We start from the raw sequence: 25622 nt of genomic DNA on the forward strand, positions 1-25622 counted from the left end.
ACGCACAGGATTGTTAACTTCGTTTAATCAAGGCTGTTGCTCTAACAATGAAGGACTTATGAAAGCTTTTGAATAATACCAAAAGTCTGTAAAACAATTAAGAAATAAATTGAATATGAATCACTTGCTTTGATACTCTAATTCATAAATCAATAACGTCTAGACCCTCTTTAATATTAGTCACACTCAAAAGGTTCATGAAACGCGTACACGTAATACGTGAATCACGTACCCCTCTGTGTAACTAATATTAATTAGATATCAAGCTACTGATAAAAAAGGCTTCAGAGCCTCATCCTACTTCATTGCTATATCGACAATGACCAAGCTGCTGAGCTTATGGTTTTCAAATGTGGCTACCGAGAGCCATGACCAAGCCTTAGAGCTATGGGTTTTTTTCGCTGCTACCGAGAGCAATGACCAAGCTGATGAGCTATGGGTATTCTTCGTAGCTTCCGAGAGCTATGACCTAGCCATTTAGCCTGAGGATTTCTATGCGGCTTCCTAGAGCCATGACCTGGCTGTAAAGCCTACGGATTTCCATGCGGCGACCGAGCGCCCCGACCTTGCTGACGAGCATAAGGGTTATATTTGTGGCTTCCGAGGCCATGACCTAACTGACGAGCCAGGGTTTACTTAGCGGCTACCTAGAGCCATGACCTCGATGTTGAGCGAGGGTTTATACAGTAGCTACCTAGAGCTATGACCAAGCCTTAGAGCTTTGGGTTCTCTTCGTGGCTACCGAGAGCCATGACCTAGCTGTATAGCTGAGGTTTTCTTTCGTGGCATGAGGCCGTTACCTTGCTGTTGAGCGAGGGTTTGAGTCTTGCTGTTGAGCATAGACTGTAGCTTGATATCTACGAGTAGTCAAGTATATTAGAAGTTTTTAAACTAACCTGAGATTTCTGACTGATGAAAATACATTGAATTTTGTCGTCTTATATACTGTTTTTCCAGTGAGTAGAAAGCTACATTACTTCTCCTCTGTTCAAAAATTATAATTTCGATAAACCTCCAAAATAATTCTAATTAACGATATCGATTGAATATTATATTATATTCTATCTAGATAAAACAACGAAGGTTGTTTCAGGTAATTTAATAAGATTGAATTAAATCTTTCTGTTTAAATCTTTACTAAACTCATAAGATATTTTGAGTTTACATGATGTTCGTAGTCTTGATTAATCTAATACCGATAATCAATTCTATACGACCCATTACATTAAGAAACGATTAAGTTATAGCTATCAATTTATATTCGCTATATATAATTAGAGCATTCAAACATAATTCATTAAAGATCGTAAAAGATTCGACTGAATGTCCATGAAAAAGTATTATTTGAATCCATTTCAATGTTAAAATAAAATACAATCAGTGGTATATTGTAAGAAAGAATAAATTTAACATAAAGAATCAAATCATAAGACAATAAAGCATCTCACATTTTAATAATCACGTTTTAGCAATAAAATAAGAAAAGCGAGGTTTGATCAGAAACGAGTAATCTTTTGATTTGCTGCTACACTTTTTCTCATAGCCTAAAAGTCAATAAAACGTACATTTCTAGTGAATTTACCATTTAGGTTAATTATTACAAAAACGAAATTGTCACGTCTACTTATTTGGTAATGCTTGTAGTTAATTTGTGACAAAGTTTAAAAGGTTATCTCAATAACGTTCACAAAAAGAAAATAACAAGAAACGGATCATCTCAAACAACCTACAAGATTTTGATTATACTCTCAGAGAAATCATTTCTGTTCTTGTTGCTATACAGTTAATTTTATTTTGTTTTCTACGTGTAAAAACCATGAGTTCTCAAAGTCTCTGTAGTCTTAACCATGTGAATCAAGCTATGAAGAAAACAAATGATTCAAACTCTGCGTCAAAATCAGCTCAACATCGTCAACCTAGTAGAGGAAAAGATATAAACAACCTTCGCAAGACAATGAAAAAACATCGTGGTGGACTTTCTCATCGTGTTGATATGCACTTTGAAAGTCTACAAAACTGTATCAGAAAAAATTCTACTTTAATCGGAAATATCACTGATCAGTTGAACAAGTTGAAAACCGATATAACTTCTATTCAAAGCTGTGTTGACATCATCAAAAGTAAAATTGAAAAAAATAAATGTATTTATTCATCGTGTTCATCATCAGATATGGAAAGCGATACAGACAATGTTCAGAAAAACGATGTCGCAGGTAAGGAGATAGCAGTGATCTAATTCACTTCCAAGGCTTGGATCAATTCTGGTGAATATGTAGCATCATCTTTGCTTTTAGCTGCCGTTGAATCGCTCAAGCATAACAAATCTTGGTTTTTTGTCTCCTTACTAATCGACCTTATCTAATGAAATCACGAAAAAATTGTAATTCGGAGTTATCTTCAAGTTTTGGCTAAACTCACCGTTTTGTTTTCAACTTCTTGTGTAGATTGACCTTTATAGCAAACAAATTTTTTCAAGCAAATGTAGCTGCATATGATAATGAACACACAAACTATCAACGATAAAAAGCTCAGAAAAATCAACAAGCTATTAAGGTATTTATTTTCACCACCAATATTACTTGTAACCAACTTTTCTCTTCTGAATTAGGAACTTTTTATATTTCTTTTCACCATGATGAGTCTCGTTCTTTTCCGCTATATCATTTACTATATGGAGAACTGTTTTCGGTTTTTCCTTATCGCTCAAAGATTGACTCTCTATGAAACCTTTAAAATAAAAAGAAATGATATTTACAATAAAAGAAAATCTCGTATTTCCTATTCTCATATCTCACAGAGCTTGAATACTTACAGCAAATACCGCGATAAAGTATCATCACAAAGGTAGATAATATCGCAATCACTTTTCGGTAGAATTATCAATTCTTCACCAATAATTCTATATGGACAACCCATTGTGTTACCTTTACACCTTTTGAGCACAAGAATTTATTGATTACATCTTTGGTTAATGCTATGAAGAACCAAGAAAAAATCGATGATTAGAAACTGTAAATCTCTAAATGTTTAACTAACCTGTTTCTTTAGGAATCACCACTTTATAGCTTTCGTTTTCGAGGGCAAAAGATAAAAACGATAAAAACATTGATAACATCGCTAATTAATACTGAATATTTAGAATTATAAACAAACGAGATCATCAGATAATTCAACATAAGAACAAGGGTGTGTTCGTTTTGTTTTGTTTTCGTTGTTCGGGTAACCTGTTGCTATAACTACAACAACATAGATCTTAAAGAGCTAAAAGAAAATTTTGAAAACCAAACCGTTTGTTTAGAGAAGACTTTGTATCTTAATTAATCAGTCATAGCTTTAAATCTCAATTGATCAACCGATTTATTAAGCTATTATGTTTACCTTTACTCTTCAACTTCTTCTCTTTATAGCTTATCAAAGCCAATGTAGCTTTTTGTTCGCTACAAAAAATTCTACGTAAATTCATTTTGTGTTTCTTTTAGTTTTAACTTTTGTGTTGTTAGTTTTAGTTGTCTTAAAATGAATTCTCAAATTGTTTTCGAAAATAATGATTTAATCAACATCGGTGAATTTGAAATTTTACCTCATGGCCAGAGTTGATGAAGAAAATTGAATCATCATTTTAATTGCTGGTGCCTTTCTCGATAAAGATTTTCCAAAGGAAAATAGTCTACATGCCAAATGTAAAAAGCTAATATCGATGCTAATTTGTGGGCTCAATCAGCAACCTGTAAAAAGTATTACCCTCTTTTGAAGGTAAATTATTTCACCTTTTGATCCAGAAAATTCTACCTTCTTGGTCAATCAGGTAAGTTTCGGTGATCTTTTCTATGTTGTTGATTCATTTCAATATCGCTTTTTCTCTCTCTATCTAGAGTCCATTGGTGAATTGGTAGCCAAAGTCATCAACATTAACAAGAGGCAGTTGAAAATAACCAAAGTGATTATTGAAAAACTAGAGTTATTAACGCTATACAGCCTGATAGAGTTGGTGAGATGGTCCGATCAGCAAAAAATCAACACCAAAGAAACCTAAGATCACCGACTTCTTCAAGCCGATTCCATCACCATTCAAAACAAGTGTTCAACCAGGAAGTGGTGATGTAGCTGTTGCTTCAGCTATAAAGACTAGCAATGAACCATTACCTGGACCTTCAACTACTACTTGTGGTGAAATAAAATCATCTGTTGATCCTCCAATCAATGCAGCAAAGCTGATTATTTCTGGTGATTTGGATCTACAGTTTGATTCAAGTGTTGATTCCGATCTCGGCTCAGCAGCTACAGTCAATATAGCTCAAGTATCATCACCATTGAAAAAGCCGAGACATCAGAAGGATCTTCATCTAAATTTGGTGAAATGGCTTTTAATAATCTACAAAGATTCTCAAGACCTTCGTTTGATGATTCATTACCACCTGATGCTGGTTTCGTTTTGGTAATAGATACTTCATTGAAGGTATCATACCAGTAAACAATGTACGATATAGCCAAGCGGTTGAATCAATTGATAACCTCCAGTCTCAGCCTCAAGGATTGTTAGAAAATGCTGATTCCTGATTACCATATAGTCAACCAAACATTCAAAGGAAGAGGACATAATGGTGATCCTAGTGTTGCTGATGCTATATGTCAACGTTTGAAATGGTCAAAAGAATCAACCACTTTAGAGAAAATCAAACAAGCCATCATCAATGAAGATTTTCTTTGAACTAACCAAGTGAAATTTTACTAATCAAATTTTTCTATCTTTATAGTCCATTGTTTGGCTATGTGGTAAAGCGCTGCTGAAAAAGACGATTATTCAATGGCTTGTAATCTCATTTCTCAAAATTTTGCTGATCGGAAATGTAAGGCAGCCAAAAGGAAGCTTTGGTAAAACCAAAACTAAAAAGGATCAACAATCAACAATTCCGGTTCTTATTCTTACATAGCTTCTAAAATTCACAATATAGCTATTTTACTCTGTTGATGCCTTCAAATTTTATCATGTTAATCAATTTCAAATTTTATTCAAAATTGTATTTTATAATCAACAACTCTTTAGTTTGAGATGCTACAATATTTACTCAATTTTAGCTATAACCGATGTAGCTATTCAAATCTTAATTGTTTCTCTAATTAGCCGAAAGAATTAAAATTGACGACTGTCAGGCTATATATCTTTAATTAATTATAATTTGTGACTTAATTACTAATGATCATCAGGTTTGATCGGTGTTCAACTACAACATTTACTGACGTTCAGTGTCTATGAATTTTCCATGGGCTCTGACGACGCTCCGCCCCGGGGAGCGTCATATTCTATTATTAATGTAGAACTGTTCAAAGATTAGTCCAACATTGAAAAAAACTTTTCAACATTTTGTTTTCCTTTGATAATAATAACTTTTTGTTGAGAGTCTTCAAAACCTAATCAACTTAATGATGATGATGATGATTATTGTCAAAAACTTTTGCCACCCTTTACTATTTATATATTTACAGTAAATTGGTTAAAACAAACTCTAAACAATATTAATTGTTGAGCTACAATCAACCGAGTAATGAATAGATTAGCCATCAGATTGATGATTAATTTTAACCATGGTGAAAAGTTCAACTTGAATATATAACTTTACTTTTAACAAGAGATTAGGTTTAACTTTCTCTATTCAATTCTTCATGTTAATTACTTTTTTTCAGGTTGATTAGGTTGGAAAATGTTGAAAAATCATTCAACTATTCAATCATGTTGAATGTTAACCCTGATGTTGAAAGAATGAGAGATTGGAAACCAGGAGATTGACCAGAATTTGAATATCACCATCAACATTCAGGGGAAAAGGCTGAGTCTTGAGAAGGGAAAATGAAGTTCTTTCAGTAAACTTTTCCTTTTTTTTCGTATCAAGATTATTTTTTAATTGAAATAATTTACAATCAATTAACTAGACGAAGAAAAAAAGTTTATATTGTTGAAGATAATTAATCTTGTTGATTAGAGTCTGAGTTTCTCTAAGATAATTTATACACAAAGTTCTGGATTGAAAGTTCTGCTTTTGCTATTCAATGGATTATCATCAATTGTGAACATCATGTCAATAGTTTAATATAAATCGACATTGAGATTGATTCTTAATCTTTGTTTTTATTAATATTTATTTCAACAGGTTCCCATAAATTCTGGTGATATTTATCATGTTACATGGAATCAGTGGATAAATTGTGAGTAATATTTTCTACTTAAATGTTGTCAATTTTTTTTTCTACTCTTCTGTCATCATCATCTTCATCTTTACTTTTTTTTATCGAGAACAACTCACTGTCATGGTGATGATCATGTTAGAATAATATTTTCATTCTTACACTTGAAATTCAGGGATCGAAAATCAGAGAGAGATGAAAAAATTCTGATATACATTTATTTTCATGAGAAGATATTAAAATATCGTCAATGTGAAAGAAAAAGATTCAATATATTTCTCTTGGTTTTTTTATCTTTATTACTGAGATTTCCGATTTTTTTATGAAAACTTTTCATGGAAATTCATGAGAATTATGATTCAGTGCTGAGAAACAGGAACAATCTATCAGAAAAACCTTAAGGCGTAACTTTCTGTGAAAATCAGTCTCAAGATATTACTTGAGAATCCATTCTGATTGTATCTTGTTGATAATAATGAAAATTCAACTCAACTGAATATTCAATAAAATAATAATAATAATCATCATCATGATCATCTTGAAGATGATGATAACAGCAAATATCATGAAAAGAACAAGAAAAGAAGCTTAATACTTGAAGCTCAACTTTATTTTTATATTTCAATTGAGAATTATTATCTCTCAGCATGAGGAATATTCAATATATATCAATTCAATCTTACCCATGGTTTCATCTTCGAGACTTGAATCATTTTCATTTACAATTCAAGATTCAATCAACTTCCGATGATATAAAATGAATCAAAAACTCAGAGATGAATAAAAATAATCTCATGAATAAACCAAACAATCAATAAGACTCAGATTGGTTTAAATAATGACAACAATTCCACTTAATTAATATCACAATCAAGAAGGAATAAAATTATATAAATATTATGAGATAACAAATTTCCAAATAATTTACTAATGAAATTAATCAAGAATAACTTCCGATTCTCATTTGGATTCTCAAATATATAAGCTAATAATTTCTGTTCTGTGGATTCTCATGAAAAAAAACTCAATTCTATTCTTGGATTGACCTGAATTAACCTTGAAATGTCGTTGATTAAACAATGATGATTAAACTAATGAAAATTTGAAGCAAAAATAAACATCTCATCAAGGTTATCACGATGAAAGATATTATCATGAATTTCCTTCAATTGAATTTTATTCAAGTTTAATTGTATTGACAGTTTCCTGGTTAAGGTGTTTCCCAACCATCATCATCATCATCATCATCATGTATTGTCAATAGATTTAGTCAACAAACATGATCAACAATGATAATTTTACAATTGACATTTAAATGATCATTGATTTGAAAACACTGAAGATAAACTTTATTTGTTTAAATATGGAAACAATCAAATAAAAAATGAATGAAAATAACTGTTCATGTTTTCAAATCGATATTGTTGTTGATTTTTTTTTCCTCTCATATCAGATCATCTCATAGACATTGATTGATTATATTAAGTATAACACAGAGAGATAATCATGATGATGATAATGATGAAACTGTGAGTTTTTTGTTTGTTTGATTGAGATGAAATTAATTAGGTTACATGGGACAAGGAAAAAAAAAACAAACTTTCTAGTGAATTTCATCCTGAAATATTGAGCATCATGATACTCATTGAGATGATAATATTTATCTAATAACAAGATTAAGCTTAAGGATCATCATTTTTAGCTTTGTGTTTTTTATCATGATAATTTCATGAACTTTTTAACTCGTTTAAATGTTCAAATTTTACCCTGAAAAATTTTTCCCTAGACTTTGGTAAGACTTTTGCAAATCATCAACATGTAAACTCATGGTAAGAATTGACATGAGAACCGATTCATCAACTAAATGATAACTTGCAATGAAATTATCGTTACTATTTTTTTTTGTTTCTTCTCAACATCAAAAGTGATTTATTAATAATTTTCGTTCTCCTTGATGAATGAATCAGTTGATTGGTGAATAAATTAACGCAAGTCAATTGATTAATTTGATTATCTACTATCAATATACACTACACACATATACACAAGTTCACAATATATATGAATACTATTTTTAGCATTGGTGATTATTAGTTATCTCTGATTCAGTTTACTTACATTGAAGATATAATTAGATTGACTTGAAACTTTGAGTTAATTTTTAACACAGCTCATGTTTACATTGTTACCAGAGTTTATTTTAACAGATTATTATTATCATTGATATATATATTTATCTAGTTACTTGATTAGTATTGTTATAAACATTGAGGTGTACACAAGGTTGGTAAACTTTTCCCCTGGAAATTGATTCAGTTTCAGAGTCAGATTATCATGACAAAAGGTTCAACTAAGAAACCAGGTCATCTGGATAACATGGTGAATATGAATTCTGTAAATTTCCATTCACCTGATATTTGAAGCGGAAAAAAATGGTTAACCCAATATTTACAATTAATCAACTTGATTGTGATGAGTTTTTTTCTTCATCATCATCATTTCATTTAACTATTAAAACTTTCATCATGATAATAGTTGTTTTGTTTTGTCTTCATGATTAACTAATTGTTTGTTTGTTTTTTTTTTCTGTGAAACTTTTTCTCACTTTGTTTACTTTGTTATGTTTTTATATTTTCTATTTATTTCAAATGAATATTTTGCTTTTACTGTTACACATTTTCCTGGTGATCAATTGATTCAATTTGAAATTTCATTAAGATTCTGGGTAATGTAATTACTGTTTATCTCTGTAATTGCTAAGTAATTGTACTCGGAAGTATCAAATTTAACTTTCGAAAGTGGGTTAGAACAGTTCGAGTTCGAGAAGGTTTTCTCTTTTTTTCTCCTCCGAACTCAACTAATCGCATCTTTTTTTTCACTTGATTCTTAGAATAACAATCAACTTAAATCAACAGAAAATTATCTTAACCCTTTCATCAGAATCAATGAATTAGAGACACAAAATCGATACATGTTAGAGAAAGGGTTAGATCAATTGAAGATTATGCAAATATAATTGAATTTAAATTGTCAATTCTTAGAGAATTAAATTAATTCTATCAGTTTATTTACTAATGATACTAATTGTTCACTAACATTGAATAGGATTAACCACCGGGATTCAAACCTCTAATTTACATTTGACTCTTGATGTAATTACTCAGGTAACAACAATTAGTTAATCCAAAGGAAAAATCAAAACAATTGAATCTTAATCTAAATTACAATCAATTTCCAATGATGATTTATATTGATTAGTGAAACTTGAAACCAAATTGTGATAATTTAATTTCACCATTTTCTTCAATTAACTTTGATTTATTAATTTGCTAACTTAATTAACAAGATTACGAGTTAATTTAGTTTTCCTTGTTCATGTTAATCATAATTATCTGCTCTCAATAGTTTATCTAATGATTAATTGTTTTCACTTCCTTGATTCATATTGATCAGTTTTTTTTTCATCTTCTTCCAAATGATTAACTAATCAATTATAATTTATTATAATTGGGAAAAAAAACAGATTAGTATTAATCAGTTGTGATGATACAAAATTTACTGTTGATTAATTTTTACTATTATTAAATTGTTATTATTAGTTAATTGGGAATCTAACTATTTCTTTTCGTCTCAATGAATATTTTTGATTTATATTATCATTATTATCGTAGAAATTATTTCATCAACAATCAACTAACTAAAATTTATTACGATAATTAACTAAACCAGCACAATATTGATAAGTTAATTGTTGCTGATTAAATGTTTGTTATATTAACCGAAATTAAATATTTAATTTACTCTCTCATTCTGATTGTGTGTACATGTTGAGAAAATAATTGGTAACATCAATCAAATCACTCCAACAATTAACCTTGAAATTTAATCTACTTATTGACTGAGAAGAAAAAAGAAACTTTAATCAATCGAACATTGAAATTAACCAGAGAGAGAGAGAGAGAGAGAGAGAGAGAGTTCGAACTTAAAAAATTCCATGTTCATGACTGAGAATTGTAATTATAACGAGTTTGAGATTTGGAACTAGTTCGATGAATATTATGAATGAAAAGTTATCCAGAAAGGTGAAGAAAAAAGTTGCTAAAAGTTTTCGTAATTCACCAGTTTCAAGATTGATTCTCATGCGATTCAGGATAATGTTTCATGGAAATGATCAAGTTTTGTTTTTATGACGAAAATGATGATTATTATCATCATTTTAAAACAACAACAAACTATCAGATGACAATTCAACTGAGATAAGATCAATTCCCAACAGGGAGTTAAACAGAGTGTGTTAGACTTGTCGTGTTAAAATAATATCCATGATAGAAAATAATAAGAGAGTGAGAAAATTCATTGCAACTATTACATGTTCCCTCATTCTAGTCTTCATATTCATCTTGATTCTCACTCGAATGGTTCAATGATTTGACTTACGATACCCTCAAGAATCATCCCCATGTCTTGAATTTTAAAGGCTCTCTTGGTGCAGGCTAAGAATAGTAAACATCATTTTCAACATCATTCTGACAACAACAATCTCAGTCTTCATCTATTGACTCGCTAATATCATCATAATCATCATCATCTTAATCTCCATCAACTCTCATAGAAACTTTTTTTTCCCTCTTCATGGAGATTTTCATCTAATACTCTTTATCCACTTCTTTATCCATTTACTTGAAGATTATTAATGAAAATGAAACTTTTTCCATTCAATATCAACACGTTGACTGTTCCCATTTCCTCATGCATACTTTTTTTTTGTTATTGTTCAAATTACCAATTGACCAATTGATCGGCTTAGTAGAGATTAACTCTTGGAGAGATTAACTAACCTTTGTGATTAAACTTTAAATAATTTTCTGTTGATGCAAAAAAAAACTGACAATTGAAACTTGTCACTACTATTTTATCCATGGGAAAGTTGTCATAAAACAATTAGCTAAATTGTCTTTTATAATAATTAATCTCAACGATTTGTTTTCTCTCTCACTGATTATCATTTATTAGATAGATAGGGAAATAGTATCACCTTCAGTATATTAATGATGATCTTATCAGATAAATTGAGCACTGAGGGTAACCCTTCTCATTGCCCTTACTAACCGTTTGACTACTTGACAGAGACAAGTATCAATGCATTGATCCTGCATTGGGGAAGAGAGGCCTTTAGCATGGGAACAGGCCTCAACAAAACCCCTTCATCCCTACCCTGGGGCCCGTAAAATCTTTATACAGCCGATTGATTATGTCTGCTAAAATAGTTCGGGAGGTGGTATACGCGAAAGCGAAAAACTGCTGATTTTTCCTTAATGGGAATTCCCCAAAGGCTAGAATCTTCCAGCCCTCGAATAAATATCTCTCTCTCTCTTTCTCTCTTTCTTTCTTTTTCTTTTCTCTCTATTCTTTCCGATTATTCGTTGTCTCTCTCTAGCCTTTTTTTAAATTAACCGCTTTACTTACGCTCGCGTAATTTAATTGTTTCATTTCTTCAGAATGTCTCATGAACGGGTGCTCAGATTATGTTCGTACTATTTTGGTCGCTCTGTACGAATTCAGAGTGAATTTTATTGAATAGAATCCTCGTAGTTTGGGTTCGTTGTTGTTACAAAAATTTCGCTCAATGTAGATTATATTATACATGTATGACTGAAGAAAAAAAAATAAAGTGATGACTCCAAATCAATATAATGATAATTTTCACTTTTGGTCAATTGTTAATGGTCAATATAATGGGAATCAAGTTGACATTATCAAACCTGTCATAGGTGATGATAGATGATCGTTGTTAAGTGACAATAGCCTTGACTTGAAGATGATGATGATGATTAAAAGGAAATAGACAGAGAGAAAACTGAACAAGATTAAATGATAATGATGATAATGTAATTGATAGATAATAAAAAAAAGTTCCATTTGAAAGAGACTCTAATCCTAATCTCGATGATAATCATTCAACCTGAATGACCTCGACTGACCATATATGAGAGCTTGAGAGTTGATTTCTTCACCTTTTCATTGTGATAATTAGTAAATTGTTCAGTTTAAAAGGCTATTATTGTCACTGAGGTTTTACTTTAAATATGGTTTGAGTAAAAGTTGATGGGATTGATTGACAATCATTTGATTTTCACAATCTAATTTAGACTTAGATTGGTTGTTGTTAATTAGTTGTTACAATCAATTGATTGACTTGAGATTTTAAACTATTTGTAAACAAGGTTGAAATATGAAAGATTTGACACTTAATTATGATGATTAAGCTTCTAAATCAGTTTCCCATTCGTTACTTTATGAATTTGATTGAAAAATGACAAAGTTGATAATCTTAATTATCATGTTGATGATTATCAGTAAACTGAATTGCTTTGGATTCGTTGTAAGAATTTTTTCCTTTTCTTTGATTAAATTCAATTAGTATCATGAAAGTAACTTTAAAGATATTCTAATTAATAAAGAATGAGGAAGTTACAGTGACTCCGAACTTTTTGAAATGTACAGTTTGAGTAAAAAAAAGTTCGCGAACATAAAATTCATTAAATCCATGAAATTATTCATTTTTTGTCATCTTAATACTCTGGTTTCTGAGAAACTTTCAACAGACATTCAAGATGAGAAATATTGATCATCATGATTGATTATGATTTATTGATAACAATTTGAATATAATATTCAGATAATTTCAGCACCATGGTGAAGATGATACAGTAAAAAGTTCAACAGAAATCAATTGCAATTTAATGCCAACGATAATCTATCTTCAATCATGATTTTTTTCGTAACGAAAAATAAAACAAAATGAATGGAAATTTTTTCGTTACAATGAAAATCGTTAGTCGTCAGAAGGTTAATCATCATCACCGGTGATTCCAAATGATTAATCTGTGTATTTAATCAATTCCCTGTTGAGTATAATTTATATTCTTTGTGGTTATCATGATGAAAACTGTCAATGATGAGGTTTACATATATTTTTTCATTACTGAAAACAATTTTTCTTAATGCTAACAACACTTTTGACAAACAATTAAAGTGACAATTTAAATCTAAAGCGTATGTCAGTGTTATCATGACACTGATTGTAGTGATTTAATTAAGTCTTTCTTTTAGAAATTCAAAATCTGGGTTATCATAAATTACAAAGTTATCAATTCAATTGTTAATTTGATGGTAAAAGTTATTAACTGTGTCAACAAATTGCAAGATAAGATGATAATGATGATAACAAGCATATTCTGAATATTTCATTCATTTAGTTAATGTTAATTGTAATATTAGTATTATGATGATGATGATGATGTGAAAAAGGAGAGCAATTACTGTATACATATAATGATGAATGGGAGGAGACGGAAATGATGAGAATCTCAAGTTTACTCAGGAAAATAAAACAATGAAGAAGAAGAAGAAAAAAGTTGTTCGAAAGTTTGTTTTTTCTCTGTAATATTTTTTTTTCTTCTTCTCTTTGATGACAAGATGACAAGATGAATTCTAAAGATGCTGGTGAAGATAAAGATGAAAATAAAACGAAAAACATGATTAAGATTCGTTTCAATGATATTACTCGAATATGACACAAGAGAACATTCAATGAACATGGGATAACCCATATTAGAACCTAAACTTACAATTCGAGTTCAATTGTAACTTTGTTCATCTTTTTTAGAAAAAAAGAAAGAGAGAGAGAAAAGATGAAGTTACGATAGGAACCGATAATATGGTAAATAAAGATGAATAGAAATTGATGAAGAGAAAACAAAAATTGGTAACCAATCGTTTGTCGTAATCTTGCCAAGGAGAAACTTTTTTATCCTCATCATCTTTATCATTATTTTCTTCTTCATGTACTCATCTTATCCTCGATATCTGATCAACCTGATTCTGATTGGAGTTAATCCAAGGTTTTGTCTTTAGATTGTTCCAACTCTTCATCTTAATCTTCAATCCATTTTCAATCAACATTAGTCTTAGAGAGAGAGAGAGAGACTCAATCTCTAAATCAGCTTTTGGAATATAAAAAAAAGTTATCGTTTTCTTCAGCTTTTAGATTGAAAATTCTCTTTCTCGACTGGAGTTTTCTAATCAATTCTGTCTCTTTCTTATGTTTCGAGACTCAATTTAACAGAATTCATCTCAGCATAGTCCAAGGTAGATTACCTTTCAAGGTGATGATTATTATTTTTGGATAAAGATAATCAACTGAGCGGATGAAGTTCATTTCAACACTTTAGTCAAAGTGTTTATCTTGGCGAGTAAATTTTTCTCCTCTGTCTCTCCCATGTAAAGATCGAGCTTATAATTAACAATCTCAAGTTCATTTGATAACTTTGTTTCTCCTCTCTGATAATCTGGATTAGATTACACAACTTGAAGGTGATGATTATGAATGATAATAATGTCAAGTGGTGGATTAACAGCCTAATGATGAAATAAGAAAAAAAAAGTATTTATAGTAAACTAATTGTTATTTCAATCACTAAAGATGAGAAAATTAGACAAAAAGAAAACAATCAATGAGAGAAACAAAACTGATGAAGATAATATGGTTTTCTATGGTGACGATAATGGTGATGATGAAAAGAGATGATGATGAGATAAAGATGAAGAGGAAAGATCAATCATCTTAAGTGTGACAGTTTAGGAGAAAAATTCTTTTTATCAACATAATCATTTTTTCGTCGTGATCAGTATCAAGAGAGAGAGAGAGAGAGAGAGAGATAATCATCATCAAAGCGAAAACAATGTAAGGAGAAAATTTTTGAAAAAAATTCGAATTTATTTCATCAATTGTGCTAAAGAGATCATGACAATTTAAAGGGATAATCATGATCTGAGAATCTCATATTTCCAATGGAGAATTGAAAGTTCAATTTACCACCAATTCAGTTTCATGATGTAATCGATTTTCCAACTGTAACCAACTTAGAATATTACAAAATAACCAATGGTCATCATTAGATAACATTATTATTAGATGAGATTGAATAACAGGAAGAGAAAGAACAAAAAAATTTCGAGATTGATTCATGTTCATTCAGTGCTGATTGAGAGCATTTTTTTTATATCTCATGAAATGATATCATTACCATCAATTAACTCCCACTTTTCACTCCCAGATGCAAGATCTTTGTTTTTTTTTTGTTTTTTCCGTTTCCTGGATAATTGATTGTGGAAGAGGTTACATCCCATTCATTAACCAACAATCATTAATCTTAATTTGTGAGAATAATGAGTTAGCATGATAACATTTTCATTCTCAGTTGATGTTTCACCTCATTATCGTTTAAGATTGAAATCAATTTTTGATCAACTTTAAGGTTAAATTGTTTTCGCATTTGAGAAAATAACAAATTTATATCAATTATAATGCAATTGAATATAAGTTGATTGTTGATTCATTCAAATCAAAATGTGAACGTTTAAGAAAAAGAGAGAAAGAGAGAGATGAAGATAAGTGAGACAAAATGATGATAAGAATGACGATCATTATGATAATTGGTCAGTTGGGAGAGGGCAAAGGCCGAGGTTAAGGTGATTGGAGATGTAGCTTAAGAGGTGGAATTGTTATTCAATAAAATGGATAAGATGTTCAAGATTGAACAGGAAAAAAAGGTAAACATTGTTGTTCTGTGATGTTTTCAGGTTAAATTGCTCATGGAAAAATATTGAGATGAAGGTAAGTGGTCTTGATACTATTCTAAGGTTTTTCTCTTCGTTTTCATCTTCTTCCTCTGTAGATAAATATTATTTTTACCATATTTGGATAAATGGTCTAAATAAACATGACTCAGAATGTTTGAGAATTATCCTGGAATTGTTGGTGAATACAATGAACTTATTCACATCAAGGTAGAGAATCTTAAAAAGGAAAAGGTTGGAAAAGAAAAGAGATAGAGAGAGAGAGAAAAAATATCGATAGTTGCATATACATGTAGGGATAATCGAATGTAATTTGAGCAAGAAAAAGGAAAAGGAAACAGAACTGATAAGTTTCATGGGAGAGATGGAAAAACATTTCACTCTGAGATTCCAAGAGATGAATGAAATAATCAATGAACATGAATATTGATGCTCAGTTGAAGGTGTTGGTCAGTGTGTGTGTACTTTTGGTGTTGAAAAAAAAAGGTTAATCATATCATCAGATCTTTCATTGACTCCCCTGAGAAGATGAAGATAAAATGATGATAAGAGTGGAAATATATATTTAGAAAAGGATAAATTGAATAACAGGTAAAATCATCAAGCAGGAATTCAATTGTTAAGGAAAAAGGATGTTGGTTGTTGTTGCCAGTGGAAAAGGTTTACACCCAATCATGATAATCTTGCTAATATAATAATAACAATGGTTTCATGAGGTATTCAGAATGATAACAGTTGAGAGAGAGAGAGAGAGACAGTGGGTAATGGAAGGTAGGAAAAGCTTTTGTAACATTTTCTTATCAGAATGCTTGGATATTCAATCTGAAAGAAGGTGAAAAGAGAATGAAAATTTTCAGATAAACTATTATCATTTTGGTGATAAAATGAATCACAATCAGAAAAGTGATGATGAAATTTCCCTTTCCCCTGTAACAGTTGATGATAATTTCATTCATCACAATGAAATTATCATGATAATCATTCTCGATTCAAATATCAAGATATTAATATAATCAAAAATAATCATCTCAAGTTATTTAGTTTTTTTTGCCTTTTCTCACTTTAATAATGTTATCATTTATTATTCAGAATGAAAAGTTGATTCAAATAGAATCATGAATTGATCAGAGATCCCATGTTACTATGAATAGATAATAATAATTGAATAATTGAATATTATTATAATAGGAACAGCAATTAAACACCTCGAGCAATTTAAAAGTTATTAACAATGTGATTAAATTAAAGTATTAATATAATATAAACAAAAGGTTTAATCTATCAACCATTTGATGTATTGAAAACTTGGAAAGTTATTAATCAATGAGTAGATTCAATTTCAATTCAACTCACAATTTCAATCAAATTGAACTTGATCAACTTCAAGGTAATTGTTTTTTTTTATAATCATTTCATTTGATTGTTCATAGGAAATTGATTAGCAGATTGACATTTCTTTTATCAGAATTTGTGATTATCATGTTTCTCCTCGGAATAAAATCTTAAAAATGTTCAACAAGAATCTAATTTTTTCATCATGTCAAAACCTCAAAGGTAAATATGATAACATCCGAAAGGAGAACATTTTTTTTTTCATATTCTCTTGAATCTATGAGTAACACTCTCAGAACTTTATGACAATGATAATGATGACAGAGGTTCGCCTGAAGCTATCATGATGATGGATAAAAATGGATGATTATTTTCGAGAAAAAAAAGTGAGAGAAAAACGAAGAGAAATAAAATGATAGAAAAAAACTCCCAGCATCGAATTTTTTATCTCATGATCTTCATGAAAATTTCATGTTCTCATTGTGACTTATCATTCATTCCTCATGGGTCTTCATTCTGAGATCAGATTGTTACTAGAAATTCTGATATACTTTTTTTCCCTCAAAGAAACGAAAAAAAGAAGAAGAAAAAAATCTAACTCATGATTCTTCATTCAATGTTACAGAATTTCTTATGTTATATTTTTTTTCTTCTCTTTTGTTCAATCGGTTATTGTTTTTTTTTCTTCTCCATCATGTTAACACATTTTTTTCATATTCTCAATAGAATCCTGGTAATAATTCAGTTTTCGAAAAGTCGAACCTTCTAACATGATGATTCGATGTCATTTCGCTAACAATTCAGTGCCATTAACCGCCGGATCCAAGTTCGGACTGAGTAACGAGAATTTTGGACAAATTTCCAACGAAATTATTATTTTACATCAATGATGACACATCTCATTTGAAGATCGATAACTTATTTTGTCCTAATAATATTTTTCTTCGTAAATTGTGTTGACATTTTGGTTAATCTTAATGTTCACAAGCTTGAAATAAATTGTGATCCATAACTTTTTCTCAAAACTTTTTCAGTTCCGTTACTTTGACTCATCTAGTTTTCCATTAATCTTAATTATCCTCAACAAAGTTAACAATAAATTGACTTGAAAAGTTATTCAATTAAACTCAATTCTCTGCCACAATCAGTTAATTCATCAACAATTCCCATCGCCTCATTATTGGATTACCTTGATCTAGATTTTATCGATATTTACCTGATTCATTTCATCATCTTTACCAATTGATAAAGTTGATAAATCACAAAGTTTCTCATGTTGACTTGATTCAGTTGATTGTTTTCATTAGCAGATTGATTAACTTATCGATTTTCATCATTAAAATTGATTCTTATTGATCAGCTGACGATGATTGTTTCTTGATTACTTTGATTATGAGTGTTAACTGAAAGGAGAGACAATTAGATTATAATAATAATCACCATCAATTTGTTTCATTAGCATAAATTACTCAATAAATTAGATTATTATTATGATTTTATTTCTAATTAAAAGAGAACCTTTTCTCAATCAAAACAATGTGATTAACCTTAATTAGTGGATCAAATTGTTTATTAAATTTAGATTCTAATGTAAACATCAATGGATGAGAGATTAATACCCGATTCTGATGATGATGAGAAGTAGAAATAACAGAAAAAACATCATGATTACCATGGGAAAAGATGATTCATGATTCTGATTAGTTAATGAACGAAAATAAAGCAAAACAGAATCAAAGTTAATTGTGATTAACTCTCTTTGTACTCATTGGTTAACAACAACACAACAAAAACTGAGAATTTTCAATTGACTGAGTTAATTGTTATAACATTGATTGTCAATGACAAATAATTTCCATTTGTTAAATAATGTCAATCATAGTTAATCATCAGATTAACAGTTAATTTTTTTGCTGGAATAAGAAGAAAAAAATTAATTAATTACCTTAAATGCTGATGATGAGCATCTCATGGTTCTTGATAATTGTGGTTATTTATGAATAGTGAGTTGGAACACAATTATGAACAATTCAATTGTCTAGTTAGTTAATTGTTGTTTAGAGCCAAGAGAGAGACACACTACACAAAACACAATGATTAACACTTTGTGTAATTGATTAAGTTGTTAATGATTGAAAATTAGTCGATTTCACAATCACAATTAAAGGATAATAATATAAAGGTTTCCAAAAAATGATCAGTTGTTTATTTGTGATTTCTAAATAGGAAATCGTTCGGAAAGGAAGCAAATAAAAAGCAAAACTCTCTGTGAATTATTATTACTGTTGTTCCAGGGGGAAGTTGAAGATGATGAAGATGAAGAACGATGAGAAAGATGATGATGATGATGATGACGAGAGAATAAAAGGAGAAGAAGATGGGAAAATTAGAGAGGAAGATGTTGAATTTTGACTCAGAAGAACAATAATTTCTGATGTTTCTCAATGTGAATTTGGAAATGAACTGAAGAGATGAAGAGACAGAAGAAAAGCTAAGAGAGAGAGAGAGAGAGAGCAAAAGTGCGAAAGGGAGTGAGTGAGCAGGAGAATTATCTAAGGATGATAATGATGATGTAAAGAGAGAGAGAGATAAAAGATATGCGCAAATGGAGATAATATCAATATAATATTTTCTTTTCCTTCTTATTCATCATTCTAATATCATTTGATAGACATTTTATCCCAAATTTGACAACAAATTGATACCAGAAGATTATCATTCTCAATATTATCTCAATCACCCAATGAAACTGAACAAAAACAACAAGAAAACATAAACAATCATTTGAATAACAAGTCTCATGAAATTGTTCAACTTTTTCAATTATAAATTCATCAAAATCAGTTAGCGATTTAATCTCTTGGAAGAATTTACTTTTTTGCTTCTTTCTCTCTCTCTCTCTCTCTATTATTACAGGGAAAACAAAAGCACAAGGTAATTGCTATTCGCTAATTGTTATTCGACGATAATTAAGATAAATTTACCCTAATTAACTTAATTAGATTGAATAGTAAACGATAATAACAAAGTTGATGGACGTTGAAGACGATAAGAGTTACTTTAATTATCTTCGTCATGAAATGATGGGGCGAAAGTTTCAATTCGAAAACAAACTTGTCGTTCAATTTTTCTTTTCGAAAAAAGTTCTAATACTTTTTGTTTCGAAAATTTTTTTTATTCCTTTGATTATCTTTTTCTATCACTGGTTCTTGTTGCTAATTATAAAATTGATGCCTGTTGATTGGATATTTACCACCGGAAGTTCAGTTATCATATTCATTTCCGAAGGTTATGAGTTTTTATATATTCTAATTCTATCCTGACTGAATTTCAAAATTCTTCTTTTAATCGTCTCAATATGGTGAAAATAAACTATTAACTTCTTTCAAATTTCCTCAGGGCAATAAGTGTATTTGTGTGAATAAAATCTGCATCAGTTTAACGTTGAAGAGAAGGAAAAAAGTTCGAGACTTCATCAGTTGGAATTTTTTTTTCTTCGAACCTTCAATTGATATCATTGATTCTCATCTTCAAACTTTATCCTCAGGTAAAAAGCATCTCCATTCAAGCTGAATAAATAGAAAAGGTATTTTCAGAATTTTCTTTCTCTCTTAAGTTGAAAACATGATCATTTAGATTGGAAAATGTTCTCATGAATTGGAATATTTTTCCCTAGAATCGAGATAATCAATGGATTCTTCTAATCATTTGAAGAGAAAGACTTTAATTTTAACACTTTGTTTCTCGTTCTCAAAGGGTTTGAACATTTCGATTCTCTCGATTGACTTTTCAAGTTAATCTTTCCAACATGATAATAATTATATATCTTTGTTACCACAGAAATAATTGAATCGATAATAATTTAACTCAATAATCAGTAAATTAGCCAATAAGATGCTTAGCAATCCAAAGTAGTTGATTAAATTGTCAAATTGTTAACTGTTCACAACCAGCAATCTAATCAACTATACAATTAAGATGCCAACAAGTGACGAGGAAAAGTTTAACATTGAAAGGTGAAAAAGAGATCACCTTGATTGTGATAATATCTTAATTTCCAACAATTTATTGATTTCTTATCGAAAGTACATCATCAAAGTTGATTGTGATTAGCAAATTGTTCACCATAATTATTTAATCGTTTCGTTATTTATTGATAACATTTATTTTCTTTTTCTTTACAACAAATCAGTTTAATCTTTTTGTTAATTGTTACCGATTAAACTAATGATCAACAAACACGAGAAAATAATCTCTCTCTCTCTCTCTCTCTCTCTCTCTCTCTCTCTCTGATTGTAATTGTAACAATTAAAGTCACATTGAAGCAAATGCGAATCTCTGATGATTGAGATGAATTAACTTTTTTTGCTTCTATTGAGCGAGACCAAGAAAATCAATGAATACCAATTAACAATGGCAACAATTGAGGGGAATTGGGATTGAGATTAAGGTTTAATTATTCATTAATTAAGCAAAACTTAATTGATGATTAACAAAACAAAAGGATAATAAAGGATTAAATGAAAATGTAGCGAAACTCAATTGGATTGTGCATAAACATTATCACAACTTGTTGCTAATTGTTGTCATCCATTTGATTTATACATGTATTAGTCGTTTAATTGTTACAAAACAATTTAATAGTTTATCCAACAATTAAGCCTCATTTCAATATAATGAATTAATTGTTCATTCATATCAGAACTTTCAATAACTAACTAGACTAATTCTGGTTCTCATTTTCATCTAATATCATAATAATAAATGTTTACACAGTTAATTGTAGTAATTGTAACAGTTAACAATCAACTCGTAGGTAAAATATTGTATTATTTTTATCAATCACCTTGTTAAACAAATGGACAATTTAGATAAGCAACAATTAACTCTTGCGTTTTCAAGCTACCAAATCAAACAATCAACTAATTCAATTATGTTCATGTAATAATCATTTTGATCAATAATCACCATGGTGAAAATCAGTAGTTGTTTCAATCATTTGGCTTGAAATTCAAATTGTTATTTTCTGCTTCCATAATTGTAATTAGATTTAGATTCTTAAATCAACTCATTCAGCTGATCGTGGAAATTGATTGATGATATGATTAAATTATTTTCGCCAACAGTTGATTAAACTAATCACCGGAATAGGTTGTGAAAAAACCTTTTCTTGGCCAATCTTTATGCTGGTCATTTTTTCATGCTTATTGATTGACCATTGATTGTTGTTATTAAGTAACAATTTGAATTATAAATGGAAATGTTGATTGACGTCAAATTGTCATCAGAACACAAAAAATTACAATGTTCAGTTGATTGACAATCAGAATCCATAGTTTATTTTGATAACTTTTTTTTACTTCTCTGTTAATATCATGTTGAAAGTTGATTTCCATGATCTCATGTGAAACATTTAGACAGTTTTCAGTAATCATTTTGAGGATACATGATCGATTTAGATTATGCTAATCACTAAGATTAACGATCAATAATATTAATAGAGCATAGGTAAAGAGATTCGAGTGAAAGTTTCGACAACTTATTCGAAAAGTTCTTGATCTCGAATTAGAACATTTTTTCTCATCTTCTTCTTTGTACTCTCTCTCTCTCTCTCTCTCTCTCTCTCTATTTTATCTCTCATTATCTTCTTGATCATTTTCTTAATGATGATCCACATGATGCTGATCTAACCATCTATAAGTTTCATCATAATGTTCAAGTTGAGTCAACAATAATTTGGACCACAGTTCGAGCTTTTGTTTTTGGTTCAATTCGGTTGACATTGTCACTAAATTATAACATAATGATGAGATTTCATCTTATTTTATAGTTTTATCAGCAAAATGAATGAAAACAACAGGGAAGAGACTCAGGGTGGAGATGAGGTAAGTAAGAGAAACCATTTATTCATCATGATCATGGAAAAAAATGATGAAATGAGAAAATCTCATGAAGATAAATCTTAGGAAAAAGTAATAAGTTTACCAAAGGAATAACTCAATTGGTCCTAATAGAGTCTCTCTCATATGGTTTGGTGAATAAATTCATCGAGTATTTCTGAGTGACTTTATATTTTTCTCGATTCTTAAACATCATGATTACAATATGATTTCTAAATTGTGACTCGTTTCAATTGAACCATTTTCTTATTGAAGAGAAAAAAAAATTCAACCAAACCAATCAAATGAAAGTAAATTAATTGTCACAGTAATTTGGTAATACAAGTTGAAGTAGAAAATGATGATGATAATTGTCTAATAAATTGATGGAAAACAATTGTTCACAATCAAGCAAATTCGATAAAATTCTGGATTCATGAGAAAATCAATCTCATGTAATCGAAATGAATAAAAAGTTAATGTATCCAAAATGCTGAGAGATTATTTAATTATCATATGAAAATAGGAAAATTCCTGGAAAACGTTTGATGAAAATCAGAATTTTTTCCTCTCAATGATTAACTGATTATTACTGATCAATCAGAATTTATCTCCACAATTGATCATCGAAAAGTTTTCAAATTAAAATGTGAAATTCTGAGAATTCAATTATCTTAATTAAAAGGGTTTGGGTGTATCATATTGTATAGAAATGGAGCTTACAATGTAAACAGAATAATCTGATCTGTGGAACCTTGAAAAGTCAAGATAATATCATGATGGTTGAAGGAATGAATCAGAGAAATATTATCATGATAACAGAAGATAAAAGGAATTCTCAGTGATGAAAAAAAAATAGATGAATGAAAAAGAGAGAAAAGAGAGAAAAGTTTGAAAGATTATTCGTGCAAAGAGAAATATTCTTATCTGTAGATTATTAATACCGATTGATTGGTTCAGTATGTTCATGGAATCAGTTTCAATCAGAATCACTGGAATTATCGGCAACAGAAAATTCATCATTCTGTCCCGATATCTTGTTCCAATGGTCACGCTTATCCACTTACATTCATGAATCTAAGATGATGATGATACTCATCATGATCGTTAGACTATTGGATCAACTATTATCAATATCAATCAAAGTATTAATAATAATAATATGAATTCTGAAGACTCTGAAAATCAAAGTGAAACTGAAATGGTGAAAAAAATGAAAAGCATTGCTAAAGAATCACAGATCTTTCAATGGGTAACCTTACGTGGTTACGATGATGATGATGATGATGATTTTTTGTTTCTCCTTGACAATTTATCATCTTAACCTTATCTTTCATCATCTTTCATCATGATGTTCATATATATATCATGTTGAAATGGTTCATATGATTATGGGAATGTTAACATTTCTCTTTTTCTATTTTATCATAACCATGATTTAGATTTGGGGTGTGAACAAATTTCTTATATAAGAAATGCGAATCTCAATCACTTTTCAATCAGAATTGAATTGAATATCCATCAGTATATTGTTTGTAATTTGTTTTCTCAATATTTGCAGATAATATTTTCCCATCAACATGAAAAGAATATAATATTCAGTATGATTCACATGAATGAATTCTTGTGTCTATTCTGAATTTCAAATGATAATTACTGTCAAATAGGTAACCATCCAATCAATCAGATAGCCAATCAAATAGTATATATAAAAATCACCAGAATAACAAGATGAATGATTAAAGAATTGAATAGAAACAAAAAAGTTCATGAAATGAATCAGTAAATAGAATCATGAATAGAGAGAGAGAGAAAAAAAAATGAAAACGAAGATGATGATTATTAGATATTAACATCATTCAAGTGATCAGAATTAAATGATAGATTAACAAGGTGATACAAAGACATGATAAATCATGGAATTGAATAGGAAGGAGTGAGAAAAAAAAAGAAAAAAAAATATTATCATGAAAAGGAAAAAGTATAATGATTATAATAGGAATTGGAAGGAAAATGTTTCGTTGTATCATTTGGATGAACAATGATGAGGAATATGAGGTAGTAGATGATAAGAAGAAGAAGAAGAAGAAGATAAATAAATTCTGAGTAAATTCTCAGGGAAGGATAAGAATGAAATCTGAGTAAAGTTCCGGTCATTTTCATTATCGTTATGGTCATCAGATGCTCTGGGAAAGAGTTGGACTGAAAAGTGATTTGAAACAAAAGTTCATTATAAAAATAATTCACTTCTCCTGAGGCTTTAAGTTACTCAATTTTGTTTCATTTCTTCAAGTTTATCTTCATTTTTATCATGTAATTCTTGGAGTTATTTTCAGATAATCATCATCGTCACTTTAATGCTAAGGGGATGAGGTGATGATGATGTTTCGTGGTGGTTGATGATGCTGAAATCATTGGTTTCTTGCTAAATGTTATTTCAAATTTAAGATGATTACAAATGGTCAACTAAATGGTTTGGGTCAACATTGATTTCTAATCTAAGACAATTGAACATCGAATTGAAATAATATTAGAACTACTTTAGAATATTATTTTATATCGATTATTTTGTCTTTATTATTAGTCTTT

At 29.7% G+C, this 25622-nt stretch overlaps 1 protein-coding gene across 1 annotated transcript in view; it reads right to left on the reverse strand.

Annotated features, from left to right (window-relative positions):
• Positions 1–19604, reverse strand: part of LOC128391053 (octopamine receptor-like) — a 45246-nt gene extending 25642 nt beyond the window's left edge. The window contains exon 1 of the mRNA XM_053350888.1: positions 19100–19604. The gene's annotated coding sequence lies outside the window, so the exon portion shown is untranslated. The remainder of the gene's footprint in view (positions 1–19099) is intronic.
• Positions 19605–25622: the final 6018 nt, after the last annotated feature.

The sequence above is a fragment of the Panonychus citri genome, unplaced genomic scaffold (assembly GCF_014898815.1).
Source record: "Panonychus citri isolate SS breed McGregor unplaced genomic scaffold, ASM1489881v1 Contig00134, whole genome shotgun sequence".
NCBI classification, from domain to species: Eukaryota; Metazoa; Arthropoda; class Arachnida; order Trombidiformes; family Tetranychidae; genus Panonychus; species Panonychus citri.